The sequence below is a fragment of the Charadrius vociferus genome, unplaced genomic scaffold (assembly GCF_000708025.1).
Source record: "Charadrius vociferus isolate BGI_N301 unplaced genomic scaffold, ASM70802v2 scaffold195, whole genome shotgun sequence".
NCBI lineage: Eukaryota > Metazoa > Chordata > Aves > Charadriiformes > Charadriidae > Charadrius > Charadrius vociferus.
Window position 1 is genome coordinate 13352 of NW_009648539.1, and position 12778 is coordinate 26129.

Below are 12778 nucleotides of genomic sequence, written 5' to 3' on the forward strand. Positions count from 1 at the left end.
GGCGGTAAAGCACTGGAACAGGTTGCCCAGAAAAGTTGTGGAAGCTCCATCCCTAGAGATGTTTAAGGCCAGGCTGGATGGGGCTTTGAGCTTTGGTCTAGTGGGAGGTGCCTATGGCAGGGGGGTTGGAACACAATGATCTTCAAGGTTCCTTCCAACCTAAACCATTCTGTGATTCTATGATAGGCTGAGAAAGTTGGGGTTTGTCAGCCTGGAGAAGAGAAAACTCCAGGGAGACCTTATAGAGGCCTTTCAAGATTTAATGGGGTCTTACAAGAAAGATGGGGACAAACTTTTAAGTAGGGCCTGTTGCAATAGGACAAGGGCTAATGGTTTTAAACTAAAAGAGGGAAGATTTAGACTAGACAGAAGGAAGAAATGTTTTACAATGAGGGTGGTGAAACACTGAAACGGGTTGCCTGGAGAGGTGGTACGTTCCCCATCCCTGGAAACATTCAAAGTCAGGTTAGGCGGGGCTCTGAGCAACCTGATCTCATTGAAGATGTCGCTGCTCGTTGCAGGGGGTTTGGACTAGAGGACCTTTAAAGGTCCCTTCCAACCCAAACTATTCTATGATTCTGTGTAGCACACAGGTTTGCTCTAGGGAGAAGTGTTAGGTTTTCTTTAACCCAGGATCATATCAGTGATCCTGTTTACCAGTGGAATCCACACACAGCTGCATATGCACAGCTGAAAATATAATGAACCACAGCAAGGGAACAAGCCTTTGGGCTCAGGATTTTGTATTATTTCCTCCCAGTAACCTTAGAGACAACTTGTTAAAAACATACATGCAAAAGATTTATCTTTTTGCAATAAACTAAAATTAAATACTATTCCTTCTCTAGACTTCAAAATACTTTAGCACCCACTAAACATTAAACAAGCTCCCATCAGCCAGTGGAAAGTCTTTTAGTAATGCTAATAAGCTTTGTATCAAAACCAATAAAGGCTTCTGTCATTATCACCTGTTATCACCTTATATTTGGAGAGCTGCATTCACACATTTATAATACAAGTATAATTAGTTGCTAGACATGCTTATGAACAACATGACCTTTAGAGAATGATAAGAAATATGATTTGTTTAACTTGGTGGGTTTTTTATCTCTTCCCCCATTTTTGTTGCCTTTTTTTTTTTTTTTTTGTCATTCATTTAATCATAGGCATATAATTAAAAATTATATACAAATGCTAAGGTTTCTCTAGAGTATCATGTTTGCCATTGGCCCTGCTGGAAAAGGGTGCTGATTTCACTACCTAGTTTCTCAGCAATAGGTAGCAATTTCCCCCATTGCTGCCTGTACTTGAATAACCAGCTTTTCAACAACTGAACTTCCGTTGGAAACAGAATGGAAGAATTAGCAACGCACCTGCACACCTTCAGTGCAAATGTTGCGTCTCTGGGGAATATTACACCCATGTCCTTAGTACAGCTAGACAGAAAAGCAAGCATCTAGCATAAGAGATTTTTGCAAAGGTACTGGCTACCAAACCCAGACCAAATGCTGCAGCAAACTCAGCTTAAATCATTGTCTCAGCAGTGCAAGGGAGCTGTGTTTTGAGTTTGGCTTTTTTTGTTTTGTTTTGTTTTTAATAAGAGCTTATCAGTGGAGAATAAAAAAGTGCAGGATGGTTAACAATGCTCTCAGATATTAAATATCAAAAAAGAATTTTCTCTCCACCTCTGAGGGACCGTGGCCGTGGGCAACCCACATTGGGGCAGGGACACAAGGACCAAGGGACTGCAGCCATGGGCGACACACACCGGGGCAGAAGAAAACCACTAAGAAGGGCATAGGAGTAACACAGACAAAAGGTTACACATGGTCCCCAGCCTCCTGCATCGCCTCACCAAAGGGGTTGGGAGATATTGAGTGTAACACTCAGCAAAAGGGGAGGTGAGGCCATGATGGGGGAGGAAAGGTGTTGGAACAAAAACCGGGGGGGGGGGGGGGGGGTTCTTTCCCAAGGTGTTTGATTATTTATTTTTTGTTTCTTATAACTGAGTCAGTGATGAAAAGTTTGTGTAGTTAGCAATAACTACCAAAATTAAGTGAAATTCTAAGCTGAGCTACCTTTGCCTGCAACAATGGGTAATATAGATATCCTGCCTATATCTACCTATCAGCTAGATACTGATCCTGTATAACTTCTAGAGCTTCAAGCAAGTTTCTATGGCATTTCATGCCCATTTCCCATGACTACCATTATCAACTGAGATTCTCCCAACTTCTTTTCACATTCCACTCAAATGAAAAAGAACCTGAAGTAGCAAATCCAGGCTAGACATAAAGAGCTAGCTGGAAAGCGCAGGGATTTTCCTGTTCTGGTGTGATCAGGTCACCAGAAAAAGCTCCAGCTGATCTTCTGGCATACCATTCTCCTTGCTATTAGACATCTCTTAAATTATGGCTTCTATCACCTGACTGCATAGAGAAAAGAAAGTCACCTAAAAAAAATCTGAAAATGTGTACAAACAATAAACTGCCACTTTTAACACACTATTTTGCCAATGAATACGGAACTGAAGCAGTACATATAAATTCTAAATGGGAAAGAAGCTATCAATCTTACTTCAGTATTTTGGGATAAGGACAGTTTCACACAATCCTCAAGTCACTAATACCACAGTCCTTTGATAATTATTTTTTTTTTAAGTCTTAGGAGTTTAAGTGTGAATGCTCATTTGTTTGAAATATATTAGAATGCCAACATACACAGACAATAACAAGCCAACTCTCAGAGAAATGCATGAGACAAAATACATCATCACACCTCTCAGAAATTGCATTTTCACTTGCTTTTCTGGGCTTAGATTTTTGTCATGTATTTGAGTCTAGAAATATGAGATTGTAACCATAATATGAAAACAATGAAAGCGTTTCAAACTCAAAAGCACTGCAGGATTAACTGTCAGTAAGAATGAAAATCTGTTTTATTTTTCTTTCATATATAATTTTGGGTTCAGAAATCAAGTTGCATAATTTACTAGCACAAAGATCATTAGGGATTTAAGGGGACTCTGAAGTGCAGTTGCACATTCGTTGTGTGTACATTTTGCTGTCAGCCTACAAGTACCTGTAAATGAAAGAATACACAGCTACCAAATGCCTTCACGGACCCCAACATAAACTCCTGGGAGCTGGTAAGCACTGACATGAAGGAAAAGCTCGATTTTAGGGGAACTTCTTCCACTTTTCATACTAAACATACCCTAACCGTATGCCTGAATAGAAGACAGGTACTGCATATTCATCTCATGACTGCATTCACTGGAGATTTCCACCCAGGCTGGGATTCACCTTATTCTGCCTCCTAAAAGTGAGATGAGTACTCAGAAACCATCCCTTACCCTGAGCCACTGGGAACATGATCGAATACAGCATAAAAGTTTGCAACTATTATGTATTAGAGATGCATTTGGATGAAGTCTGTGACATTCCCAAAGGTTCATTATTTTACTTTCATTTTAGAACCAGCTCCTTCCTCTCCCACGGTGACACTCGAGACATATTCATAAAAGAAACAGTTTGACACGTCACATAGGGATAATGAAAGCTCTCTCACACATGTGAAGGTCTTTGTTAATGAATTATTTCTACACAGAAAATATTTACTAAAAATGAGTTAAAGTCACTAAAATACGAGTGGGATTTTGGCTACTTCCTTAAAAACACCCAAATTTAATCCATTCTCTCCCTCCCTACCTCCTCCCAACTCTTTGGAAAGTATTTAAGATTACAGCATATATAGTCTAAGAAATCTTCATTATATCAAAACCCCAAATCATACACTAGGTAAAATTCAGAAGCAAAGTTAAAATAACAGGCCAGGGCAGATGAAAAAAATTGTAATAGAAATGCAGAACTGTAAAAATTGGAGTCTTTTCATCTTGGATGCAGAAATGATGATTCTATTATAATTGGCATAGGCAGGAGGGGAGGGGGAGGCAAAGTACTTTGATACTAGCTAAATTTGGTGCCAGATTCAAAAGCCATGAAGATAATACGGCTGCACTTGAAAAAAATGAAAACTTCGGTTTCATACCCCACAATACCGATGTTCAATGTTACAGCTGACTTAACTTTAAATATATTTTTATCCACATCATACCTTATTATTTCCTTGCCACAGTTGCTCTCATTTTAATTAAAAAACCCAGGCTTTTCATTATAGCTTCTAAAAAAATTATCAGTGATTAAAAAAATAGGCTGTAAAAATTGAATTCACAAGATAACAGCTGAATGTTTTAAAGGACTACCATGGTGACTTCATCTGTAAAAGTAACTCTATGTCATTTTATTTAAGACTTACTATTACAATCAAAAGATCAAATTGTAAAACAAAAACCTTAAAAAGAGTGAAAGATACTTAAATTTTTAAGACAAACATTTGTAAACACGGCCTGGGAGAAATTTTACATCATGGGAATGCTTTGGTGCCTTTTGGGGGTTTAACAGAAATATTAGGGGCAGGGTTACAATAGACAGCAAGAGAAAGCCAGGATCTCCAGCTGCAGCAGCCCCAGCAAGGGCCCGCCAAAACCTAGTGCAAGCTGCAAAAGCTTTTTTTCTAGAAGCAAATTTGTGGTTACCATTAAGGTAGGGAAGAAAAAGGTTAGACGTGCAGGTGCAGTGGGGCTGCGAAGCAGCTGCCCAGGCAAAGAGCAACCTGCAAAGGGACCTGTCCTGGGAGAAAGTTTGCAACAGGGCCATGCCTCCAGGACTCCGCAGATTTTTTAGGGTTATTTTTAGAATGAGGGTTAAGGCAAAGAGAAAGCCTAGATTTTCCTGTGAGCGCAGCTACCAAGCGCCTGTCATCTTAGGTGTATGCTTCCACTGCTTCTGAGCTGGGGGAAGACTTTCTTCACTTACTGAAATGAAGGGGGAGGTGTCTGAGTTTGTTTAAGGTAAGGTTGCTCTCATGTTTCATCAGGTCAAGCTCAGCTACATCAGCTGTATTCTCAGGATAGTCCAGTCATCACTGTCATGGTGAACTCGACCTCATCCTCTGATGCCCTTTTGTACCAGCATTCAGCTGTCAACAAAAAAAAAAAAAAAAAAAAAAAAAAAAAGGCTGCTGGCCATTTGACTTAATATTCATCCATCTATTTTGCATTTTTAGCAGTTTAACTCATTGCCTTTGGTCATTTTGTTCTATAAATTTTGTCCTAGGAAAGAAATAGGAAAGCGGTTAAGAAGCCCAATTTGTGCTTTACGGTTAAACTCCCATTTTACTTGAGGTGGCATCAATCTGGTAGGTTAAGTAAAATAGTGAAGTTATACAGTGAGTAAGGGGTGAAAACTATTTCATGTCTCCTGAATCATAGTAAGTGACAAGGTGTTTCCAACAGTTCTTAAACCAACTCTCCTCTGTCCTGAGAGGCATCTTAATCTTTATCATTATTACACCAGATATTTAATTGGTTCAGTACCATTAAGAAACAGCACTATTGGAAGATCTCCAAGCATTAGGAAACTAAGAGCAATTGTGGCTCTTACAGCCCAGCTCTTTCCAACACAGTGATTCCCTTTTTGCCTTTTTCTGGGGTTCATCTTGCTCTGAGCTGGATAGTACACAAGCACCTTCCTTCACCGTAACTATGGGAACTGAACACAGAGCATCATCTAGGATGTGAAGGCTTGACCAACATTTGTAACTTAGTGATGAGGTGTTTTAAGGATCCATGCCAATTAGTACAAAGGTTTCTACAGATTAGTGCTTTTCCTACCTGAAAAACATAGTGAAGGTCAGCTGCTGAAAATATTAATTCTGCATTTCAAGCAGAGATTTATAGTTCTGTGTAGAAAACTGTCCCTTTCAGTGAGTAAACGCAGCAATAAGAAAATAAAACCATGCATCATCAACACATGAATTCTTAGTAATCCCATGACCAATTTAAACAATGCAATGCACCCATAGAACTGGAAATCTTGAGTTCTCTTTCTGTGTAACCCACTGGCTGTTCATCTTGTTCAAGTCAGTCAAACCACATGTGCCTCTGTCTCTGTGCATTAACCTATATCAAGTATATAAATACCTGGTTGCTGAGCTATTTCATTCATTCAAGTTTGTTAAGCTGATTTCCCAGACAGAAGTGGTACAGAAAACCTTAATATTAAAGGTTATGATTGGTCATAGTGAGATAGCATGGTCAAGACAACTTGGACATAAAAACCCTGTAACCTACAAAGCCTCCTTGAGTAGACACAACTGAAATGGATATCTAAGAAAGTCACAGTATCATCTGCGATTTATTCCATATTCTTTGCTTTGTTTGGAACCATAAATATTCCAAGCAGAGTTCCTTCTTCCATTTGAGCTTCCATTGCTTGACTGGTAAAAATGTTTGATTTTTTTTTTTTTTTCTTCATTTAAAAGAAACTTTGTTTATGTTTAATTTTTTGAGAAAGATTCAGGACTACTCACTAGGCTGCATTTTAGTGACTGACACACTCAACACAATAATTTACCCTCCTCTCTCTTTGTACCCTGGCCCGAACCCTCTTTCCACCTCCCATACCCTTTCCTCACTAATAAACAGTTACTCTCAGATCTGCACACAGAGCAGCTCAGTACGTACTCCCAGTGACACCTGTGCTGACTAAAGTGGTAGTCTAAAGCTCAGATGGGCAGACATATGCCTTTTTAATAACACTCCAAGGGCACAGAAATTAATATTTTAACTGCAAGAGGTTTATGTTAATAGGCACATAACAACTTATCTGCCCACTCTGCTTTACCACCCTTTCAACCCTCGTGCCATACAAATTTCTACTGTGTTCATCTTTAAACGTTACAGCTGTCCCCTGTTCGTTGTCTATAACAGTAATCCCAGATTTCTTTTTGCCTCAAACAATACAGCAGTACCACACCAGGATATACCAGCGAGTTTAATGGATCCCTGACTTTTCAAATCTTCTGACTGACTGGATACGAAAAGCATTCACTCTCAAGTAAAAACAACATCGGTAATGATCCAGTCTAAAGGAATCTTATTATAATTTTTACTGCCCACAGCTTTAGTAATAGTTGTCTGTCTCTCTTTGAACAAGCATTACATAGATGCTTTCACCAACACACAAGTAGAATATAGCAAGTGAAGTCTGAGGTCAATTAGGCAAATCGCAAGTTTATTTGTGTGATTCTTTTCTGCTCTCCAACAAATGCTTAACTTAGAATACATGACATGCTATGTAGACGCCTCTACAGTAAAATAAAGTATTCTCTTGCTGTCACCACAAACCATAAATTTATTCAGAACTGTGCTAAAATCCTGCTTCTACTCTGTAAAAAAAAGTAAAGCAATATTTTTTTAAATAGCATTATATCACTATATATTTATTGCATGGCTTTTTATAATTGCTGATGCTGTTGCAACGTCAAGGCTAATTTCTTACAGGCCAGTAGCTGTCAAGCCTGTGTTTACTTTGATTCTAATGCTGCCTTCTAATCAAAAAGCAAAATCAATGTTTGCAGGACAAAGTTAATAAATCAGGCGGCAAGTATTTCAAATTAAATATATGTGGTAAAAATACAAGATCTGCAATGATGACATTTACCCTAGAGGAGGACCCATATTTGAGCCTGTTACTATCCAACAACTCTCAGAGCATTTCAGAGATGAAGGGTCTTTTATTTTCCTAAAATAAAAACCACTGAACAACATCCTTACCCAAACGCTGGGACTGGGTAAATAGAAGGAACACAAATATCAAATACTCTGTTTCCGAAAGCAGACGTCATCTTATTTCTACCAAATCTGTAAAGTGTTGGCCACACCATTGCTTTTTGGTTTTTTGAATCTCTCTCCATCCCCAATCATTACCCACCCCACCACACACACACCTTGCCAGAGCCAATATTTACAAGCAGATATAGCTGATAAAATATTCTTTCCAGTGTTGGAAAAAATATTACTGAAACCATAAGCACTACTGTAAAGTAAACAAACATATGGGGTAACAAAGTGCCTAAAGAATTTGCTGTGGAGTGCTTAAAGGAGAGAATCTCCATTTCTTTGTTGAAATCTTACCTGAATTCATCCTTGGGTTACCTCTTCCAATATCCCTGGTCTGTGTATAAAACAAACTATGCTTTTGAGAATACAAGGTGATAATAAATACAGTAGACTGCATCTTCTAGCACTGGAGAAGAAAAAAAAAAGAAAAAAAAACCAACTTCCTAGACTCAGATCCCAAGAGCAGAATCCACCCCGACCCCCACACCTGTGCCTACCTTACAGAGAGATGTATTACAGGACGTACGTTATGGGATGGTGCACCGCAGCCTCCCATGCAGTCTTCGTCTCTGGCTAGATACTTCAACCCACATAAAGACAACCATGTCACATGCCTTGGGTTTTTCTCCAGAAGCAAACCAAGCAGGCAAGAAGGCATACTGCTTTTCCACAAATCCTCCAATGTAGATGCTGGGGATACACACCTGTTTGCAGGCAGACATGCAGGCGGTAGCTCTCAGGAAGGAATGCTGACACCCTGTAAGGACATAGCATCAAGGTCATGAAAGCTGTTTGATTTCTTTATTTATTATAATTCAATACTGTTATTATTCCAGTACTGTTACAATCCTTTTCTCCTAGTCGGGCATCTATCCTTTGTTTTGCGTTTTTTGATCCACACGGACCTGATGAAGTGTTTTCCTTTCCAGAGAGGAGTTCTCAGAGCATCTCTGCTACAGATCCTATACACTGAGTCTGGACGCGCAAGGACAGGCGCTCAGAATCTTTGGGTCCAAAGCAGCTCATGAGAACTACAGATCATGCAACTATGGACTACGTAATAAGTCTCTGCAGAAAATACAGCCAGGTTCACTTGGATATTTTTTTCCCATACCCACCAGTGAAGAAAAAAGACATTTCACTGCAACAGATTTTATTTGTTTGCTGTGTGTTTTTCTTTCTTTCTCTGTCCCAGAACTACTTATACTCCACACGTTTCTTCTGTTCACAGCAATTCACCTCCAAGCAAGGCACAGGCAGACTCAGGAGAACAGTTTACAGACTGAATGCAAGGTCAGCAACAAAAGCTCTGATCGCAAAGCAGTGCTTTTGGGGAATAATATTTATCCCATTTGTCTTTTGTTTATTACCATCATTTAAGCCATTCTGTTTTGCGAGCTGTTTCCCATTTCCCTCCACACAGCACTGCATATTCAACTTCTGCTGCTCTCATGGTACTGGTGCATTCTCTTTCATGTGTTAAGTGCCATCACCTGTTATCATCAGCAGTTTCAAATAACTCCCACATGAAAACTATTGTTTTATTATATAGGCTTTATATTTATTAGCTGATCATGAACGTCACTAGAAAATAATGTTTCTAAAATGAGAGTGGTAAAAACAATAAAAATGCAGGTAAAACAGCCCAGCTATCACTTAATATTTGTGATAAAATATTGATTTAAAATGACAATAAAATTGTTTTTTTACTGCCTTTTCTGTAACATTCAAGTTGCATTCTAAGATTCCTACAGTGTTATGGATTCACATAATGGTGCATAGAGATATGTAAATCTGTTCCATATATAAACTTTGAACATCAGAATATGCACGCTTAGTTGCACAAAACAAGTCATGCCAACATACACACTGTTAATTTTTGGCTCGATTTGATGAATAATGAGCTGGCATCAGGACATGAGAACCTCAAGCAACAGAAGAGCTTACTCAGAGTCACATAATTTCCATGTTATAAATAAGAAACAAATATCAGATAAGTTACAGAGGAGGGGGATCACCGGGGTTTTTTCTTCCCTATATCAGACAACTAAAAGGTATTATAATTGCCACCAAAAAAAAAACCCCAACCAAAAGTACTTTCCTTATTTGAACATACTGTTTTTTTCTCTAAAAGATGATGCATAGTAATAATCCTTGTGTGGGTTTTGTCCCAGGAATCAGAAAGGAGCCAAAATGCTCACCCAAGGGTCAGAATCACAAACATACCATGGATCATACCTCTTATAACATTCTGTGGCAATACAAACCCAGTCTCATCTTCAAAAGTTATTTACTCTAATTCCTCATGTTAATGTCTCTTGCCATTTATTTTCATAACATACACAAACTACTATACAGACAATACATGCAAAGGAGCCATTTGCACGAAATTATTCTGACGGTATGTGAAAAACAAAGTCAGCATTTTCAGGTGAATTATGTGTTTAAAATTAATACAAGTCATTAATAGTTTCACAGGCTTGAAATTCATTTCACTTATAACAGGTGTGTGATGACCAACAGGCTTTCCTCAGATTTTAGGTTTCAACCACTGATTTAGCGGAAACATTTGTAAAACTTCATTTAGTAACCCAGCTGTCAGTTCCCTTCATAACTGGTATGTAAGGATTAGATTTTAAAAGACCCCTACTGCTACTTTTGACAAAGTCATTCAACACCTAAACTCCAAAGTTTATTTTATTTTTTATTAATTCCTCTTAGTTTCACTTGAGTTACAGTTAAACCACCTTGGAGAAAAGCAAGTTGGACGCACTGGCCAGAGCAATGTTAGCACAGAAAGGTCATGCCACGGTCACTTAACTCCTAAAGGTGTGCTCTGTGGGACATACAAAAGGCAGTAGGTGAAGATTATATGGTGTCACAAAATTTAGGAATTCAGCAGAATCATGAATTTCAGGTCTCAGGCTTGTTTTTGGATGGTGTTCAACCTTTAAGGATCAAGAGGAAGAGTCCACGGATCTGTTCTGTGAAACTTTCTCCCTCTACTAACTGTTCCTGTTCTTTTCTGATTGTGTGTGAGGGTTTTGCACTCTGGTGCAAAATTGTTTTTCAGATCCATCGACATTTTTTAAAATTATGGAAAACACTGTAATTCTAGGACCAGCAAATGTTACATTCAGTGACTGATTCAGGGAATTCCTAGAAGACACTTTTCAGTGTTGGTCTAATAGCTGTAATGTTCATCACTTCTCTTTAAGCTTGTAAAATAGATTTCCAAAAATTCTAATTCTCTGCTTGATTCACATGAAAATAGCTGTAGCATTTATGAAAAATAGCATTTTTTAAAATTATACAGCTATTCTAAATATCCTTTTAAGAACAAAGGCCTTGCCTAGATAATCAAAACCAGCTCAACAATTGTTACTGAAAAGACAAAAGCTAAATTTTACCACGTTTAGGTCCACAACTAAAGAGTTTTGTGGTGTACAGCATATGTTATTTGCTATTTATTAACACTAAAATTAGCCAGAATGATTTGCAAATCAGCAGGAAAAAGGAAATGCCACTGTGTCTTCGAACAGGACAGACAGACTCTTTCTCCTACCACAGAAAAACTGAGAGGAAAGGGGAACTTGGACTCCATGGACAGCCTCACAAAAGAAAAGAGAAGAGGGAAATTGCCAAACATTGTTTATAAACAGGAAGGGGAGAAAAGAAAGAATGAAAAAGATAGAGAAGAGGAGAAAAGACAGAAAACTTCCCAAACTCAGTGCTCCATTCGCCTTTCAAAGGGATTTGTACCCCACTCAGATTAAAACCTTGGCAGCTAGCCTCATACCAAACACCCCAGAAGTTCAACTCGGTAAAGGTTCGTGGCATCAGATTCATCTCTAAAATGAACAAATCTTGCCCAAGCTGTGAGTTTAGCTCATGTACGGCATAATATTTTTAAATTCCACCTGAGAGCAAACTCTTTGCTCTATCCCTTCTTGAAAGTAAATTTCATGGCAAGGAAAAATATGTTTACAATACGGATTGGAAGTATTTCATTATAATCCTTTAACATGCCAGGAGATGGGGGAAGTTTCAGGTCTAAAAGAAATCAAAGAAAACAAACAGAAAAGAAGTAGTAATTCTAAAGGAAAATACTATTTGTCAGTATATGACTTCATTTATTTGCTGTATTCGAGCTTTTCAGTGTTCACCAAACAGAAACATGGGGTTTTGTTTTCCAAAGAAGAAAATGTATTTGTGTAAAAATTAAACTGCAGCCTTTTAGCATATGTCATGTTAGTTTGATATACCTTGGTCATAAAGACAACAAAATAAATGATTGTATATAAACAGTCCTTACACTTCTAGGAGTCTGCAGAAAAATGTGCACATGCAAAATGATTCAGCACATTCCTTGCCAGCTTTTTAAATGGCTTTACATAATGTAATGAAATTTAAATACAGTAAAAGGGTAAAACTTTGATGCCCAAACTCTTGTTTCAATATTTTTTTCATGAAGCAAGCAGAAAACCCCAAAAGAGAGCAGCTTTAATTAGCTTTATTGTAATCAGATTTAGAAATTAGATAAATAGATGGCCCAGAATGTATCTACTTTGTTTAGAATAAAAAGAATTCCCAAGAGAACTTGAGATTGCAGTATTTCCTGTAACATAAATAATGAAGTCTGTGTGGGAGGAGGTTTTATATCAAAATAATTTGGTAAAGATTACCATAAGAGAGTTGTTTAGGGGTTTAGATTTTTTTCACATCCCACATTTTTTTTGGTTGTTTTTTCTTCACATATGAGCAAGTCAAGTAATGCAGATCTCCTATCAAACAGTGCCAAAGAAATTTGATTCTATTGAAAAACACTATTTGCATAAGCCCATTTATGCACTTGAGCTTCTCTCCCCAGGTGTCTCTTCAGCTCCGTGCTGTGTTTCCTTTTTAACAGGAAACCTGAATTATATTAAGCAAACCTGGGGCAAGAAAACACATTTTTACATCCATTTTAAAGCCCTAGGTAGCACACAGCTCTAATTCTGATTCAGAGTTACCTGAAAAGTAGCAAAAGGTTCC